Here is a 20,108-nt window from a genome sequence, read left to right as displayed (position 1 = left end):
CCCGGTCTACACCCCAGTCTCCCCTGTCTACACGCCATCTCTCTGGTCTAATCCCGAGTCTCCCCAGTCTACACCGGAGTCTTACATGTCTACACCCAGTCTCTCCGGTCTACACCCGAGACTCCCCTGACTACACCCCAAGCTCCCCTGTCTACAACCCAGTCTCTCCTGTCTACACCCGAGTCTCCTCTGTGTACACCGGAGTCTTCCCTGTCTACACCCCAGTCTCCCCGGTCTACACACCAGTCTCCCCTGTTTACACCCTAGTCTCCCTGTGTACACCGCAGTCTTCCCGGTCTACACCCTAGTATCCCTGTCTACACCCCAGTTTTCCCGGTCTACACCCGAGTCTCCCGTGTCTACACCCCAGTCTCCCCTGACTACACCCCAGTCTCCCCTGTCTACACCCCAGTCTCCGCTGTCTACACGCCATCTCTCTGGTCTAATCCCGAGTCTCCCCAGTCTACACCGGAGTCTCACCTGTCTACACCCAAGTCTCCCCTGTCTACACCCCTGTTTCCTCAGTCTACACACGAATTTCCACTTCTACACCACAGTCTCCCTGGTTTACACCCGAGTCTCCTCTGTGTACACCACAGTCTCCCCTGTCTACACCCTAGTGTCCCCGGTCTACACCCCAGTCTCCCCGGTCTACACCCAGTCTCCCCGGTCTACACCCGAGTCTCCCCTGTCTACACCCCAGTCTCTCTGGTCTACACCCGAGTTTCCCCTGTCTACACCCGCGTCTCCTCTGTCTACACCCCAGTCTCCCCTGTCTAAACCCCAGTCTCCCCGGTCTACACCCGAGTCTCCCCTGTCTACACCACAGTCTCCCCGGTCTACACAAGAGTCTCCCCTGTCTAGAACGCAATGTCCCCTGTCTACACCCTAGTGTCCCCGGTCTACAACCCAGTCTCCGTGGTCTACACCCCAGTCTCCCCGGTCTACACCCCAGTCTCCCCTGTCTACACCCCAGTCTCTCTGGTCTACACCCGAATCTTCCCTGTCTACACCGGAGTCTCCCTTGGCCACACCCCAGTCTGTCTGGTCTACACCCGTGTGTCCCTTGTCTACACCCCAGACTCGCCGGTCTACACCCGAGTCTCCCCTGTCTACACCACAGTCTCCCCGGTCTACACAAGAGCCTCCCCTGTCTAGAACGCAGTGTCCCCTGTCTACACCCTAGTTTCCCCGGTCTACACCCCAGTCTCCGTGGTCTACACCCCAGTCTCCCCTGTCTACACCCCAGTCTCTCTGGTCTACACCCGAATCTCCCCTGTCTACACCCGAGTCTCCCCTGTCTACACCCAGTCTCTCTGGTCTACACCCATGTCTCCCCTTTCTACACCCCAGTCTCTCTGGTCTACTCCTGAGTCTCCCCTGTCTACACCCAAGTCTCCCCGCTCTACACCCGTGTTTCCCTTGTCTACACCACAATCTCCCCGGTGTACACAAGAGTCACCCCTGTCCGAACGCAGTCTCCCCTGTCTACAACCTAGTGTCACCGGACTACACCCCAGTCTCCCCGGTCTACACCTGAGTCTCCCCTTTCTACACCCCACTGCCTCTGGTCTACACCCGAGTCTCCCCTGTCTATACCCCAGGCTCTCTGGTCTACACCCGAGTCTCCCCTCTCTACACCCGAGTCTCCCTTGTCTACAACCCAGTCTCTCTGGTCTATACCCGTGTCTCCCTTGTCTACACCCCAGTCTCCCCTGTCTACAAACCAGTCTCCACTGTCTACACCCCAGTCTCCCCGGTCTACAACCGAGTCTCCCGTGTCTACACCACAGTCTCCCAGGTCTATACCCGAGTCTCCCCTGTCTACACCCCAGTCTCCACTGTCTACACCCCAGTCTCCCCTGTCTACACCCGAGTCTCCCGTGTCTACACCTCAGTCTCTCTGGTCTACACCCGAGTCTCCCCTGTCTACACCCAAATCTCTCTTGTCTACACCCGATTCTCCCCTGTCTACCCCGAGTCTCCCCTGCTACACTCCAGTCTCCCCTGTCTACACACCAGTCTCCTCTGTCTACACGCCATCTCTCTGGTCTAATCCCGAGTGTCCCCTGTCTACACCGGAGTCTGCCCTGTCTACACCCCAGTCTCCCTGTCTATACCCCAGTCTCCCTATCTACACCCCAGTCTCGCCAGTCTACAACCGAGTCTCCCCCGTCTACACCCCAGGCTCCCCTGTCTATACCCGTGTCTCCCCTGTCTACACCCCAGTCTCCTCTTTCTACAACCAAGTCTCCCCTGGTTACACCTGAGTCTCCCCTGTCTACACCCGAATCTCCCTTTCTACACCCGAGTCTCCCCCGTCTACACCCGAATCTCCCCTGTCTACACACCAGTCGCTCTGGTCTACAACAGAGTCTCCCCTGTCTACACCCCAGTCTCCCCTGTCTACACCTCAGTCTCCCCTGGTTACAACCGAGTCTCCCCTGTCTCCATCCCAGTCTACACTGGTTATACCCGAGTCTCCCCTGTCTATACGCGAGTCTCCCCTGGTTACACCCGAGTATCCCCTGTCTACACCGGAGTCTCCCCTGTCTACACCCCAGTATCTCTCGTCTACACCCGAGTCTCCACTGTCTACAACCCAGTCTCCCATGTGTACACCCCAGTCTCGCCGGTCTACACAATAGTCTCCCTGTCTACAGCCCAGTCTCCCCTGTCTACACCTGAGTATCCACTGTCTAACCCAGAGTCTCCCCTGTCTACACCGCAGTCTCCCTGTCTACACCCCAGTCTCCCCGGTGTACAGCCGAATCTCCCATGTTTATACCCTAATCTCCCCGGTCTACACCCGATTCTCCCCTGTATACAGCCCAGTCTCCCCGGTCTACACCCGAGACTCCCCTGTCTACACACCAGTCTCCCTGTCTACACCCGATTCTCCCCTGTCTACACCCCAGTCTCCCCGGTCTACACCCAAGTCTCCCCTGTCTACAACCCAGTCTCCCCTGGTTACACCCCAGTCTCCCGTGTCCACACCCCAGACTCCCCTGATTAAACCCGAGTCTCCCCTGTCTACACCCAAGTGTACACGGTCTACAACAGAGTCTCCACTGTCTACACCATAGTCTCCCTGTCTACACCCCAGTCTCTCTGGTCTACACCCGAGTCTCCCCTTTCTACACCCGAGTCTCCCCTATCTACACCCAGGTCTCCACGCTCTACAACCCAGTCTCCCCTGTCTAAACCCTAGTCTCCCTGTGTACACCCGAGTCTCGCCTGTCTACATCCCAGTGTCCCCTCTCTTCACCCCGGTCTCCCCTTGTTTTACTCGAGTCTCCCCTGTCTATACTCGAGTCTCCCTGTCTACACCCCAGTCTCTCTTGTCTACACCCGAGTCTCCCATGTCTACACCCGAATCTCCCCTGTCTACACCCCAGTCTCTCCGGTCTACACCCGAGTCTCCCCTGTCTACACCCCATGCTCCCCTGTCTACAACCCAGTCTCCCCTGTCTACACCAGAGTCTCCTCTGTGTCCACCGGAGTCTTCCCTGTGTACACACCAGTCTCCCCTGTCTACACCCCAGTCTCCCCTGTCTACACCCTAGTCTACCTGTCTACACCCCAGTCTTCCCAGTCTACACCCGAGTCTCCCGTGTCTACACCCCAGACTCCCCTGTCTACACCCCAGTCTCCCCTGTCAACACGCCATCTCTCTGGTCTAATCCCGAGTCTCCCCAGTCTACACCGGAGTCTCACCTGTCTACACCCCAGTCTCCCCTGTCTACACCTCATTCTCCCCTGGTTACAACCGTGTCTCCCCTGTCTCCATCCCAGTCTACACTGGTTATGCCCGAGTCTCCCCTGTCTATACGCGAGTCTCCCCTGGTCACTCCCGAGTATTCCCTGTCTACACCCGAGTCTCCCCTGTCTATACCCCAGTCTCTCTGGTCTACACTCGAGTCTCCCCGGTCTACACGCCAGTTTCCGCGGTCTACACCTTAGTGTCCCCTGTCTACACCCCAGTCTCCACTGTCTAAACCCGAGTCTCCTCTGTCTACACCCCAGTCTCCCCGGTCTACACCGCAGTCTCCCCTGTCTACTCCCCAGTCTCCCCTGTCTAAATCCGAGTCTCCCCTCTCTACACCCCAGTCTCCCTGTCTACACCCGAGTCTTCCCGGTCTACACCCCAGTCTCCCATGTCTACACCCCAGTCACCCCGGTCTACACCCTATTCTCCCCTGTCTACATCCGAGTCTCTCCTGTTTATACCCGAGTCTCCCCTGTCTACACTCGAGTCTCCCCTATCTAAACGCCAGTCTCTCCGGTCTACACACGAGTCTCCCCTGTCTAAACCACAGTCTCCCCTGTCTAAACCCGAGTCTCCCCTGTCTACACCCGAGTCTCTCCTGTCTACAACACAGTCTCCAAGGTCTACACACGAGTTTCCCCTAACTACACCTGAGTCTCCCCTTTCTACACCTGAGTCTCCCCGGTCTACACCCGAGTCTCACCTGTCTACACCCCATTCTCCCTGTCGACACCCGAGTCTCCCCTGTTTACACCCGAGTCTCCCCTGTCTACAACCTAGTCTCTCTGGTCTACACCCTAGTCTCCCTGTCTACGCCCCAGTCTCCCCTGTCTACACCCCAGTCTCCCCTGTCTACATCCGAGTCTCCCCTGTCTACACCGCAGTCTCCCCTGTCTATACCCCAGTCTCCCCGGTCTACACCCGAGTCTCCCATGGTCTACACCCCAGTCTCCCCTGTCTACACCCCAGTCTCCCTGCCTACACCCGAGTCTCCCTCTCTACACCCCTGTATCCCCTGTCTACACCCCAGTCTCCCTGGTCTACACCCCAGTCTCCCCTGCTTACACCCTAGTCTCCCTGTCTACAACCCAGTCACCCCTGTCTACAGTCTCGTGTCCCCGGTCTACACCCCAGTCTCCCCGGTCTACACCCGTGTCTCCCCTGTTTACACCCCAGTCTCTCTGGTCTACACCCGAGGCTCACCTGTCTACACCCCAGTCTCCCTTGTCCATACCCGAGTCTCCCTGTATACACTCCAGTTTCCCCTGGTTACACCCCAGCCTTCCCTTTCTAAACCCCAGTCTCCCATTTCTACACCTGAGTCTCACCTATCTATACCCCAGTCTCCCCTGTCTACACCCTAGTCTCCCTGTCTACACCCCAGTCTCCCCTGGTTACACCCGAGTCTGCCCTGTCTACACCATAGTCTCCCGTGTCTACACCCCAGTCTCCCCGGTCTACAATCCAGTCTCCCTCTCTATACCCGATACTCCCTGTCTACACCCCATTCTCCCGTGTCTACACCCAAGTCTCCCCGGTCTACATCCGAGTCTCCCCTGTCAACACTACAGTCTCCCTGTTTACACTCTAGTCTCCCCTGTCTACACCCCAGTCTCCCTGTCTATACCCCAGTCTCCCTTTCTACACCCCAGTCTCGCAGGTCTAATACCGAGTCTCCCCTGTCTACACCCCAGTCTCCCCTGTCTGCACCCGAGTCTCCCCTGGTTACACCCGAGTCACCCCTGTCGACACCCGAGTCTCCCCTGTCTAAAACCGTATCTCCCATGGTTACAACCGAGTCACCCCTGTCGACACCCGAGTCTCCCCTGTCTAAAACCGTATCTCCCATGGTTACAACCGAGTCACCCCTGTCTACACCCGAGTCTCCCCTGGTTACACACCTATCTCCATGTCTACAACCAAGTCTCCCTGTCTACACCCCAATCTCCCCGGTCTACACACGAGTCTCCCCTGTCTACACCCCAGTCTCCCCTGTCTGCACCCGAGTCTCCCCTGGTTACACCCGAGTCACCCCTGTCTACACCCGAGTCTCCCCTGGTTACACCCGAGTCTCCCCTGTCTAAAACCGTATCTCCCATGGTTACAACCGAGTCACCCCTGTCTACACCCGAGTCTCCCCTGGTTACACACCTGTCTCCATGTCTACAACCAAGTCTCCCTGTCTACACCCCAATCTCCCCGGTCTACACCCGAGTCTCCCCTGTCTACACCCGAGTCTCCCCTGTCTAAAACCGAGTCTCCCATGGTTACACCCGAGTCACCCCTGTCTACACCCGAGTCTCCCCTGGTTACACACCTGTCTCCATGTCTACAACCCAGTCTCTCTGTGTACACCCCAATTTCCCCGGTCTACACCCGAGTCTCCCCTGTCTACACCCCAGTCTCTCTGATCAACACCCGAGTCTCCCCTGTCTACAACCGAGTCTCCCCTGTCTACACCCGAATCTCCCCTGTCTACACACCAGTCGCTCTGATCTACACCAGAGTCTCCCCTGTCTACACCCCAGTCTCCCCTGTCTGCACCCGAGTCTCCCCTGGTTACACCCGAGTCACCCCTGTCTACACCCGAGTCTCCCCTGGTTACACCCGAGTCTCCCCTGTCTAAAACCGTATCTCCCATGGTTACAACCGAGTCTCCCCTGTCTACACCCGAGTCTCCTCTGTCTAAAACCGAGTCTCCCATGGTTACACCCGAGTCACCCCTGTCTACACCCGAGTCTCCCATGGATACACACCTGTCTCCATGTCTACAACCCAGTCTCTCTGTGTACACCCCAATTTCCCCGGTCTACACCCGAGTCTCCCCTGTCTACACCCCAGTCTCTCTGATCAACACCCGAGTCTCCCCTGTCTACAAACGAGTCTCCCCTGTCTACACCCGAATCTCCCCTGTCTACACACCAGTCGCTCTGATCTACACCAGAGTCTCCCCTGTCTACACCCCAGTCTCCCCTGTCTACACCTCAGTCTCCCCTGGTTACAACCGAGTCTCCCCTGTGTCCATCGCAGTCTACACTGGTTATACCCGAGTCTCCCCTGTCTATACGCAAGTTTCCCCTGGTTACACCCGAGTCTCCCCTGTCTACACCCCAGTCTCTCTGGTCTACACCCAAGTCTCCACTGTCTACACCCCAGTCTCCCCTGTCTACACCCCAGTCTCGCCGGTCTACACACTAGTCTCCCTGTCTACAGCCCAGTCTCCCCTGTCTACACCCGAATATCCCCTGTCTAACCCATAGTCTCCCCTGTCTACACCGCAGTCTTCCCGGTCTTCACCCCAGTCTCCCCTCTCTAATCCCCAGTCTCCCCAGTGTAAACCCGAGTCTCCCCTGTCTACATCCGAGTCTCCCCTGTCTACACCCCAGTCTCCCTGTCTACACCCCAGTCTTCCCGGTGTACATCCGAATCTCCCATGTTTATACCCCAATCTCCCCGGTCTACACGCGATTCTCCCCTGTATACAGCCCAGTCTCCCCGGTGTACACCGAGACTCCCCTGTCTACACCCCAGTCTCCATGTCTACACCCGATTCTCCCTGTCTACACCCCATTCTCCCCTGTCTACACCCCAGTCTCCCCTGTCTACACCCAAGTCTCCCCTGTCTACACCCCAGTCTCCCCTGGTTACACCCCAGTCTCCCGTGTCCACACCTGAGTCTCCCCTGGTTAAACCCGAGTCTCCCCTGTCTACACCCCAGTCTACTCGGTTTACAACAGAGTCTCCACTCTCTATACCATAGTCTCCCTGTCTACACCCCAGTCTCTCTGGTCTACACCCGAGTCTCCCCTGTCTACACCCGAGTCTCCCCTATCTACACCCCAGTCTCCCCGCTCTATACCCCAGTCTCCCCTGTCTAAACCGTAGTCTCCCTGTCTACACCCGAGTCACCCCTGTCTACACCCCAGTGTCCCCTCTCTTCACCCCAGTCTCCCCTTGTTTTACTCGAGCCTCCCCTGTCTATACCCGAGTCTCCCTGTCTACACCCCAGTCTCTCTTGTCTACACCCGAGTCTCCCATGTCTATACCCGAATCTCCCCTGTCTACACCCCAGTCTCTCCGGTCTACACCCGAGTCTCCCCTGTCTACACCCCATGCTCCCCTGTCTACAACCCCGTCTCCCCTCTCTACACCCGAGTCTCCTCTGTGTACACCGGAGTCTTCCCTGTGTACACACCAGTCTCCCCTGTCTTCACCCCAGTCTCCCCTGTCTACACCCTAGTCTCCCTGTCTACACCCCAGTCTTCCCGGTCTACACCCGAGTCTCCCGTGTCTACATCCCAGTCTCCCCTGTCTACACCCCAGTCTCTCCTGTCTACACCCCTGTTTCCTCAGTCTACACACGTGTCTTCCATGTCTACACCACAGTCTCCCTGGTCTACACCCGAGTGTCCTTTGTCTACACCGAAGTCTCCCCTGTCTACACCCTAGTTTCCCTGATCTACACCCCAGTCTCCCCGGTCTACACCCAGTTTCCCCGGTCTACACCCGAGTCTCCCCTGTCTACACCCCAGGCTCTCTGGTCTACACCCAAGTCTTTCCTGTCTACACCCGCGTCTCCTCTGTCTACACCCCAGTCTCCCCTGTCTACTCCCCAGTCTCTCTGGTCTACACCCGTGTCTCCCCTTCCTACACCCCAGTCTCTCTGGTCTACACCTGAGTCTCCCCTGTCTACACCCCAGTCTCCCCGGTCTACACCCGAGTCTCCCATGTCTACACCACACTCTCCCCGGTCTACATAAGAGTCTTCCCTGTCCGAACGCAGTCTCCCCTGTCTACACCCAATTGTCGCCGGTCTACACCCCATCTCCGCGGTCTACACCCCAGTCTCCCCGGTCTACACCCGAGTCTCCCCTGTCTACACCCCAGTCTCTCTGGTCTACACCCGAATCTCCCCTGTCTACACCCGAGTCTCCCTTGGCTACACCCCAGTCTCTCTGGTCTACACCCGTGTCTCCCTTGTCTACAACCCAGAATCCCCTGTCTACAACCCAGTCTCCCCTGTCTACACCCCAGTCTCCTCAATCTACACCCGAGTCTCCCATGTCGACACCACAGTCTCCCTGGTCTACACCCAAATCTCCTTTTTCGACACCGCAGTCTCCCCTGACTACACCCTAGTGACCCGGTCTACACCTCAGTCTCCCCGGTCTACACCCAGTCTCCCCGGTCTACACCCAAGTCTCCCCTGTCTACACCCCAGTCTCTCTGGTCTATACCCGTGTCTTCCTTTTCTACACCCCAGTCTCTCTGGTCTACACCTGAGTCTCCACTGTCTACACCACCGTCTCCCTGGTCTACACCCGAGTCTCCCCTGTCTACACCACGGTCTCCTGGTCTACACAAGATTCTTCCCTGTCCGAACGCAGTCTCCCCTGTCTACACCCTAGTGTCCCCGGTCTACACCCCAGTCTCCCCGGTCTACACCCCAGTCTCCTCGGTCTATATCCGAGTATCCCTTGTCTACACCCCACTGCCTCTGGTCTACACCCGAGTCTCCCCTGTCTACACCCCAGTCTCTCTAGTCTACACCCTAGTCTCCCCTCTCTACACCCGAGTCTCCGTTGTCTACACCCCAGTCTCTCTCGTCTACACCCGTGTCTCCCTTGTCTACACCCCAGTCTCCCCTGTCTACAAGCCAGTCTCCCGTGTCTACACCCCAGTCTCCCCGGTCTACACCCCAGTCTCCCCTGTCTACACCCTAGTCTCCCTGTCTACAACCCAGTCTCCTCGGTCTACACCCGAGTCTCCCGTGTCTACACCCCAGTCTCTCTCGTCTACACCCGAGTCTCCCCTGTCTACACCCCAGTCTCTCTGGTCTATACCCGAGTCTCCCCTCTCTATGCCCCAGTCTATTCTCGTCTACACCCGAGTCTCCCTTGTCTACACCCGAGTCTCCACTGCTACACCCCAGTCTCCCCTCTCTACACCCCAGTCTCCTCAGTCTACACCCGAGTCTCCCATGTCTACACCACAGTCTCCCTGGTCTACATCCGAATCCCCTTTGTCTACACCGCAGTCTCCCCTGCCTACACCCTAGTGTCCCCGGTCTACACCCCAGTCTCTGTGGTCTACACCCGAGTCTCCCCTGTCTACACCCCAGTCTCTGTGGTCTACACCCGAGTCTCCCCTGTCTATACCCGAGTCTCCACTGTTTACATCCCAGTCTCCCCAGTCTACACCCGAGTTTCCCCTGTCTACACCACAGTGTCCCCGGTCTACATGAGAGTCTCCCCTGTCTAGAACGCAGTCTCTCCTGTCTACACCCTAGTGTCCCAGGTCTACACCCCAGTCTCTTCGGTCTACACCCGAGTCTCCCCTGTCTACACCCAACTGTCTCTGGTCTACACCCGAGTCTCCTCCGTCTACACCCCAGTCTCTCTGATCGACACCCGAGTCTCCCCTGTCTACACCCGAGTCTCCCTTGTCTATACCCCAGGCTCTCTGGTCTACACCCGTGTCTCCCTTGTCTACAACCCAGTCTCCCCTGTCTAAACCCAGTGTCCCCTGTCTACAACACAGTCTCCCCGTTCTACACCCGAGTCTCCCCTGTCTACACCACAGTTTCCCCGGTCTAACCAAGAGTCTCCCTTGTCTAGAACGCAGTCTCCCCTGTCTACACCCTAGTGTCCTAGGTCTACACCCCAGTCTCCCTGGTCTACAACCCAGTCTCCCCTCTCTACACCAGAGTCTCCCCTGTATAAACCCCAGTCTCTCTTGTCTACAACCGAGTCTCCCCTATCTTCACCCGTGTCTCCCTGTCTACACACCAGTCTCCCCTGTCTTTACCCGAGTCTCCCCTGTCTAAACCCCAGTCTCTCTGGTCTACACCCCAGTCTCTCCTGTCTACACCCTAGTCTACCTGTCTACATCCCAGTCTCCCCTGGTTACAACCAAGTCTCCCCTGTCTACAACCGAGTCTCCCCTGTCTACACCGAGTCTCCCCTGTTTACACCCCAGTCTCTCCTGGTTACACCCGAGTCTCCCCTGTCAACACCCGAGTCTCCCCTGTCAACACCCGAGTCTCCCCTGTCTACACCCCAGTCTCCCCGGTCTACACCCGAGTCTCCCCTGTCTACACACTAGTGTACCCGGTCTACACCCCAGTCTCCCCTTTCTAAACCCCAGTCTCTCTGGTCTACACCCGAGTCTCCCCTGTCTACACCCCACTCTCTCTGGTCTACACCCGAGTCTCCCCTGTCTAGACCCGAGTCTCCCCTTTCTCCACCCCAGTCTCCCCTGTCTACACACAGTCTCCCCTGTCTACACCCCAGTCTTCCCCGTCTACACCCGAGTCTGCCCTGTTTACACCCTACTCTCCCCGGTCTACACCCGAGGATCCCCTGTCTACACCCCAGTCTCCCCTGTCTACACCCCAGTCTCTCTCGTCTACACCCCAGTCTCCCCTGTCTACACCCCAGTCTCCCCTGTCTACACCCTAGTCTCCCTGTCTACACCCAGTCTCCCCTGGTAGCACCCGAGTCTCCCCTGTCTACACCCAAGTCTCCCGTGTCTACACCCGAGTCTCCCCTGTCTACACTCCAGTCTCCCCTGGTTACACTCGAGTCTCCCCTGTCTATACCCGAGTCTCCCCTGGTAGCACCTGAGTCTACACCCTAGTCTCCCTGTATACACTCCAGTCTCCCCTGGTTACACCCGAGTCTCCCCTGTCTACACCCGAGTCTACACCCTAGTCTCCCTGTCTACACCCCAGTCTCCCCTGGTAGCACCTGAGTCTCCCCTGTCTACACCCGAGTCTCCCCTGTCTACACCCTAGTCTCCCTGTCTACAACCCAGTCTCCCCGGTCTACACCCGAGTCTCCCGTGTCTACACCCCAGTCTCTCTGGTCTACACCCGAGTATCCCCTGTCTACACCCCAGTCTTTCTTGTCTACACCCGAGTCTCCCCTGTCTAACCCAAGACTCCCCTGCTACACTCCAGTCTCCCCTATCTACACACCAGTCTCCCCTGTCTACACGCCGTCTCTCTCTGGTCTAATCACGAGTCTCCCCTGTCTACACCCAAGTCTCCCCTGTCTACACCCCAGTCTCCCCTGTCTAAACCCTAGTCTCCCTGTCTACAACCCAGTCTCCCCTGCCTACACTCTCGTGTCCCCGGTCTACACCCCAGTCTCCCCGTTCTACACCCGTGTCTCCCCTGTCTACACCCCAGTCTTTCTGGTCTACACCCGAGGCTCACCTGTCTACACCCCAGTCTCCCTTGTCTACACCCGAGTCTCCCCTGTATACACCCCAGTTTCCCCTGGTTACACCCCAGCCTTCCCTTTCTAAACCCATTCTCCCCTTTCTACACCCGAGTCTCCCCTATCTACACCCCAGTCTCCCCTGTCTACACCCAAGTCTCCCCTGTCTACACGTCAGTCTCCCCTGTCTACACCCGAGTCTCCCCTATCTACACTCCAGTCTCCCCGGTCTACATCCGAGTCTCCCCTGTCTACAACCTAGTCTCCCCTATCTTCACCCCAGTCTCGCCTGTCTACACCCTAGTCTCCCTGTCTACACCCCTGTCTCCCCTGTCTACACCCGAGTCTCTCCTGTCTACACCCCAGTCTCTCTGGTCTACACCCGAGTCTCCCCTGTCTACACCCCATGTCTTCCTTGTCTACACCCGAGTCTCCCCTGTCTACACCCCAGTCTTCCCTGTCTACACCCCAGTCTCCCCTGTCTACACCCCAGTATCCCCTGGTTACACCCCAGTCTCCCCTGTCTACACCCCAGTCTCCCCTGTTTACACCCCAGTCTCCCCGGTCTACACCCCAGCTTCCCCTGGTTACACCCCAGTCTCCCCTGTCTACACCCCAGTCTCCCCTGTTTACACCCCAGTCTCCCCGGTCTACACCCCAGCTTCCCCTCTCTACACCCCAGTCTCTCCATTTTACACCCGAGTCTCCCCTGTCTACACCCTAGTCTCCCTGTCTACACCCCAGTCTTCCCGGTCTTTACCCTAGTCTCCCCTGTCTACACCCAAATCTTCCCTGTCTACACCCCAGTCTCCCCTGTCTACACCCTAGTCTCCCTGTCAACACCCCAGTCTCCCCTGTCTAGACCCGTGTCTCCCCTGTCTACACCCCAGTCTCTCTGGTCTACACCCGAGGCTCACCTGTCTACACCCCAGTCTCCCTTGTCTATACCCGAGTCTCCCCTGTATACACCCCAGTTTCCCCTGGTTACACCTCAGCCTTCCCTTTCTAAACCCCAGTCTACCCTTTCTAAACCCGAGTCTCCCCTATCTATACCCCAGTCTCCCCTGTCTACACCCTAGTCTCCCTGTCTACACCCTAGTCTCCCCTGGTTACACCCGAGTCTCCCCTGTCTACACCATAGTCTCCAGTGTCTACACCCCAGTCTCCCCGGTCTACAACCCATTCTCCCTCTCTATACCCGATACTCCCTGTCTACACCCCATTCTCCCGTGTCTACACCCAAGTCTCCCCGGTCTACATCCGAGTCTGCCCTGTCTACACCACAGTCTCCCTGTTTACACTCGAGTCTCCCCTGTCTACACCCCAGTCTCCTTGTCTATACCCCAGTCTCCCTGTCTACACCCCAGTCTCGCAGGTCTAATACCGAGTCTCCCCTGTCTACACCCCAGTCTCCCCTGTCTGCACCCGAGTCTCCCCTGGTTACACCCGAGTCTCCCCTGTCTACACCCGAGTCTCCCCTGTCTAAAACCGAGTCTCCCATGGTTACACCCGAGTCACCCCTGTCTACACCCGAGTCTCCCCTGGTTACACACCTGTCTCCATGTTTACAACCCAGTCTCCCTGTCTACACCCCAATCTCCCCTGTCTACACCCCAGTCTCTCTGATCTACACCCAAGTCTCCCCTGTCTACACCCGAGTCTCCCCTGTCTACACTCAGTCTCCTCTTTCTACACCCAAGTCTCCCCTGGTTACACCTGAGTCTCCCCTGTCTACACCCGAATCTCCCTTTCTACCCCCAAGTCTCCCCTGTCTACACCCGAATCTCCCCTGTCTACCCACCAGTCGCTCTGGTCTACACCAGAGTCTCCCCTGTCTACACCCCAGTCTCCCCTGTCTACACCTCAGTCTCCCCTGGTTACAACCGTGTCTCCCCTGTCTCCATCCCAGTCTACACTGGTTATACCCGAGTCTCCCCTGTCTATACGCGAGTCTCCCCTGGTTACTCCCGAGTATCCCCTGAGTACACCCGAGTCTCCCCTGTCTATACCCCAGTCTCTCTGGTCTACACCCGAGTCTCCCCGGTCTACACGCCAGTCTCCGCGGTCTACACCTTAGTGTCCCCTGTCTACACCCCAGTCTCCACTGTCTAAACCCGAGTCTCCCCTGTCTACACCCCAGTCTCCCCGGTCTACACCCCAGTCTCCCCTGTCTAAATCCGAGTCTCCCCTCTCTACACCCCAGTCTCCCTGTCTACACCCGAGTCTACCCGGTATACACCCCAGTCTCCCATGTCTACACCCCAGTCACCCTGGTCTACACCCGATTCTCCCCTGTCTACATCCGAGTCTCTCCTGTTTATACCCGAGTCTCCCCTGTCTACACGCGAGTCTCCCCTGTCTAAACGCCAGTCTCTCCGGTCTACACACGAGTCTCCCCTGTGTACACCCCAGTCTCCCCTGTCTAAACCCGAGTCTCCCCGGTCTACACCCAGTCTCCCCGGTCTACACCCGAGTCTCCCCTGTCTACACCCCAGTCTCTCTGGTCTACACCCGAGTCTCCCCTGTCTACACCCGAGTCTCCCCTGTTTACACCCCAGTCTCCCCAGTCTACACCCGAGTTTCCCCTGTCTACACCACAGTCTCCCCGGTCTACACGAGAGTCTCCCCTTTCTAGAACGCAGTCTCCCCTGTCTACACCCTAGTGTCCCAGGTCTACACCCCAGTCTCCCCGGTCTACACCCCAGTCTCCTCAGTCTACACCCGAGTCTTCCCTGTATACACCACAGTCTCCCCGGTCTACACGAGAGTCTCCCCTTTCTAGAACTCAGTCTCCCCTGTCTACACCCTAGTGTCCCAGGTCTACACCCCAGTCTCCCCGGTCTACAACCCAGTCTCCCCTCTCTACACCAGAGTCTCCCCTGTCTAAACCCCAGTCTCTCTTGTCTACACCCGAGTTTCCCATGTCTTCACCCGTATCGCCCTGTCTACACACCAGTCTCCCCTGTCTATACCCGAGTCTCCCCTGTCTAAACCCCAGTCTCCCCTGTCTACACCCTAGTCCACCTGTCTACACCCCAGTCTCCCCTGGTTGCAACCAAGTCTCCCCTGTCTACAACCGAGTCTCCCCTGTCTACACCCAGTCTCCCCTGTTTACACTCCAGTCTATCTTGGTTACACCCGAGTGTCCCCTGTCAACACCCGAGTCTCCCCTGTCTACACCCCAATCTCCCCGGTCTACACCCGAGTCTCCCTTGTCTACACCCCAGTCTCTCAGTTATACACCCGAGTCTCCCCTGTCTACACCCCAGTCTCTCTGGTCTACACCCGAGTCTCCTCTGTCTAGACCCGAGTCTCCCCTTTCTCCACCCCAGTCTCCCCTGTCTACACCCCAGTCTCTGTGGTCTACACCCAAGTCTCCCCTGTCTACACCCCAGTCTCCCCTGTCTACACCCTAGTCTCCCTGTCTACACCCCAGTCTCCCCTGGTAGCACCTGAGTCTCCCCTTTCTACACCTGAGTCTCCCCTGTCTACACCCCAGTCTCCCTTGTCTACACTCCAGTCTCCCTTGGTTATACCCGAGTCTCCCCTGTCTACAACCTAGTCTCTCTGGTCTACACCCTAGTCTCCCTGTCTATACCCCAGTCTCCCCGGTCTACACCCGTGTCTCCCATGGTCTACACCCCAGCCACCCCTGTCTACACCTCAGGCTCCCTGCCTACACCCGAGTCTCCCTGTCTACACCCGTGTCTCCCCTGTCTACACCCCAGTCTTTCTGGTCTACACCCGAGGCTCACCTGTCTACACCCCAGTCTCCCTTTTCTACACCCGAGTCTCCCCTGTCTACACCCCAGTCTCCCGGTCTACGCCCGAATCTCCCCGTCTACACCCCAGTCTCCCCGGTGTACACAAGAGTCTCCCCTATCTAGACCCCAGTCTTCCCTGGCTACACCCTAGTGTCCCCGGTCTACACCCCATTCTCCCCGGTCTACACCCGAGTATCCCCTGTCTACATCCCAGTGTCTGTGGTCTACACCCGAGTCTCCCCTGTCTACACCCCAGTCTCTCTGGTCTACACCCGAGTCTCTCCTGTCTACACCCGAGTCTCCCTTGTCTACACCCCAGTCTCCCTGGTCTATACCCGTGTATCCCTTGTCTACACCCCAGTCTCCCCTGTCTACACCCCAGTCTCCCCGGTCTACAACCGAGTCTCCCCTGTGTACACCACAGTCTCCCCAGTCTACACCTGAGTCTCCCGTGTCTACACCAAAGTCTCCCGTGTCTACACCCCATTCTTTCTGGTCTACACCCGAGTCTCCCCTTTCTACACCCGAGTCTCCCCTGTCTACACCCCAGTCTCCCCTGTCTACACCCTAGTCTACCTGTCTACACCCCAGTCTCCCCTGGTAGCACCCGAGTCTCCCCTGTCTACACCGCAATCTCCCCTGTCTACACTCCAGTCTCCCCTGGTTACCCCCGAGTCTCTCCTGTCTACACCCGAGTCTCCCCGGTCTACACCCGTTTCCCCTGTCTACACCCTGTCTCCCCTTTCTACACCCCAGTCTCCCCTGTCTACACACGAGTCTCCCCTGTCTACACCCCAGTCTCCCCTGTCTACACCCGAGTCTCCCCTGTCTACCCCCCACTCTCCCCTGTCTACACCCGAGTCTCCCCTGTCTACACCCCAGTCTCCCCTGTCTAAACCCCAGTCTCCCCAGTCTACACTCTAGTCTCCCCTGTCTACACCACAGTCTCCCCGGTCTATACAATAGTTTCCCCTGTCTAGACCCCAGTCTCCCCTGGCTAAACCCCAGTGTCCCCCATCTATACCCCAGTCTCCCCGGTCTAATCCCCAGTCTCCCCGGTCGACACCCGAGTCTCCCCTCTCTACATCCCAGTGTCTCTGGTCTACACCCGAGTCTCCCCTGTCTACACCCCAGTTTCCCCGGGCTACAACCGTGTCTCCCCTGTCTACACCACAGTCTCACCGGTATACACCCGAGTCTCCCATGTCTACACCCCAGTCTCCCGTGTCTACACCCCAGTCTCCCCTGTCTACACCCCAGTCTCCCCTGTCTACACCCAAGTCTCTCTGGTCTACACCCGAGTCTCCCCTGTCTACACCCGAATCTCCCCTGTCTACACCCCAGTTTCCCCTGTCTACACCCCATTCTCTCTGGTCTAAACCCACTTCGCCCCTGTCTACACCTGAGTCTCCCCTGTCTACCCCCGATCTCCCCTGTCTACACCCCAGTCTCTCTGGTCTACACCCGAGTCTCCCCTGTCTACACCCCAGTCTCCCCTGTCTACACCCTAGTCTCCCTGTCTACACCCCAGTCTCCCCTGGTAGCACCTGAGTCTCCCCTGTCTACACCCGAGTCTCCCCTGTCTACACCCGTCTCCCTGTCTACAACCCAGTCTCCCCGGTCTACACCCGAGTCTCCCGTGTCTACACCCCAGTCTCTCTGGTCTACACCCGAGTATCCCCTGTCTACACCCCAGTCTTTCTTGTCTACACCCGAGTCTCCCCTGTCTAACCCGAGACTCCCCTGCTACACTCCAGTCTCCCCTATCTACACACCAGTCTCCCCTGTCTACACGCCGTCTCTCTCTGGTCTAATCACGAGTCTCCCCTGTCTACACCCGAGTCTCCCCTGTCTACACCCAAGTCTCCCCTGTCTACACCCCAGTCTCCCCTGTCTAAACCCTAGTCTCCCTGTCTACAACCCAGTCTCCCCTGCCTACACTCTCGTGTCCCCGGTCTACACCCCAGTCTCCCCGGTCTACACCCGTGTCTCCCCTGTCTACACCCCAGTCTTTCTGGTCTACACCCGAGGCTCACCTGTCTACACCCCAGTCTCCCTTTTCTACACCCGAGTCTCCCCTGTATACACCCCAGTTTCCCCTGGTTACACCCCAGCCTTCCCTTTCTAAACCCATTCTCCCCTTTCTACACCCGAGTCTCCCCTATCTATACCCCAGTCTCCCATGTCTACACCCTAGTCTCACTGTCTACACCCCAGTCTCCCCTGTCTACACCCAAGTCTCCCCTGTCTACACGTCAGTCTCCCCTGTCTACACCCGAGTCTCCCCTATCTACACTCCAGTCTCCCCGGTCTACATCCGAGTCTCCCCTTTCTACACCCGAGTCTCCCCTGTCTACACCCCAGTCTCGCCTGTCTACACCCTAGTCTCCCTGTCTACACCCCTGTCTCCCCTGTCTAAACCCGAGTCTCCCCTGTCTACACCCCAGTCTCTCTGGTCTACACCCGAGTCTCCCCTGTCTACACCCCAGTATCCCCTGGTTACACCCCAGTCTCCCCTGTCTACACCCCAGTCTCCCCTGTTTACACCCCAGTCTCCCCGGTCTACACCCCAGCTTCCCCTCTCTACACCCCAGTCTCTCCATTTTACACCCGAGTCTCCCCTGTCTACACCCTAGTCTCCCTGTCTACACCCCAGTCTTCCCGGTCTTTACCCTAGTCTCCCCTGTCTACACCCAAATCTTCCCTGTCTACACCCCAGTCTCCCCTGTCTACACCCTAGTCTCCCTGTCAACACCCCAGTCTCCCCTGTCTAGACCCGGTCTCCCCTGTCTACACCCCAGTCTCTCTGGTCTACACCCGAGGCTCACCTGTCTACACCCCAGTCTCCCTTGTCTATACCCGAGTCTCCCCTGTATACACCCCAGTTTCCCCTGGTTACACCTCAGCCTTCCCTTTCTAAACCCCAGTCTACCCTTTCTAAACCCGAGTCTCCCCTATCTATACCCCAGTCTCCCCTGTCTACACCCTAGTCTCCCTGTCTACACCCTAGTCTCCCCTGGTTACACCCGAGTCTCCCCTGTCTACACCATAGTCTCCCGTGTCTACACCCCAGTCTCCCCGGTCTACAACCCATTCTCCCTCTCTATACCCGATACTCCCTGTCTACACCCCATTCTCCCGTGTCTACACCCAAGTCTCCCCGGTCTACATCCGAGTCTGCCCTGTCTACACCACAGTCTCCCTGTTTACACTCGAGTCTCCCCTGTCTACACCCCAGTCTCCTTGTCTATACCCCAGTCTACCTGTCTACACCCCAGTCTCCCCTGTCTGCACCCGAGTCTCCCCTGGTTACACCCGAGTCTCCCCTGTCTACACCCGAGTCTCCCCTGTCTAAAACCAAGTCTCCCATGGTTACACCCGAGTCACCCCTGTCTACACCCGAGTCTCCCCTGGTTACACACCTGTCTCCATGTTTACAACCCAGTCTCCCTGTCTACACCCCAATCTCCCCGGTCTACACCCGAGTCTCCCCTGTCTACACCCCAGTCTCTCTGATCTACACCCCAATCTCCCCTGTCTACACCCGAGTCTCCCCTGTCTACACCCCAGTCTCCTCTTTCTACACCCAAGTCTCCCCTGGTTACACCTGAGTCTCCCCTGTCTACACCCGAATCTCCCTTTCTACCCCCAAGTCTCCCCTGTCTACACCCGAATCTCCCCTGTCTACCCACCAGTCGCTCTGGTCTACACCAGAGTCTCCCCTGTCTACACCCCAGTCTCCCCTGTCTACACCTCAGTCTCCCCTGGTTACAACCGTGTCTCCCCTGTCTCCATCCCAGTCTACACTGGTTATACCCGTCTCCCCTGTCTATATGCGAGTCTCCCCTGGTTACTCCCGAGTATCCCCTGAGTGTACCCGAGTCTCCCGTGTCTACACCCCAGTCTCTTTTGTCTACACCCGAGTCTCCCCTGTCTACGCCCCAGTCTCTCTTGTCTACACCCGAGTCTACCCTGTCTACACCCGAGTCTCCCCTGCTACACCCCTGTCTCCCCTGTCTACACCCCAGTCTCCCCGGTCTACACCCAAGTCTCACCTGTCTACACCCCATTCTCCCTGTCTACACCCGTGTCTCCCCGGTCTACTCCCGAGTCTCCCCTGTCTACACCCCAGTTTCCCTGTCTATAGCCCAGTCTCCCTGTCTACACCACAGTCTCTCCGGTCTACACCCGAGTCTCCCCTGTGTACACCCCAGTCTCCCCTGATTACACCCCAGTCTCCCCTGTCCACACCCCAGTCTCCCCTGGTTAAACCCGAGTCTCCCCGGTCTACACCCAGTCTCCCCGGTCTACACCCAAGTCTCCCCTGTCTACACCCCAGTCTCTCTGGTCTAC

The sequence above is a fragment of the Moschus berezovskii genome, chromosome 6 (assembly GCF_049115385.1).
Source record: "Moschus berezovskii isolate FMDL1 chromosome 6, NW_MosBer_1.0, whole genome shotgun sequence".
Classification (NCBI taxonomy): Eukaryota; Metazoa; Chordata; class Mammalia; order Artiodactyla; family Moschidae; genus Moschus; species Moschus berezovskii.
This window is presented reverse-complemented; position numbering follows the sequence as displayed.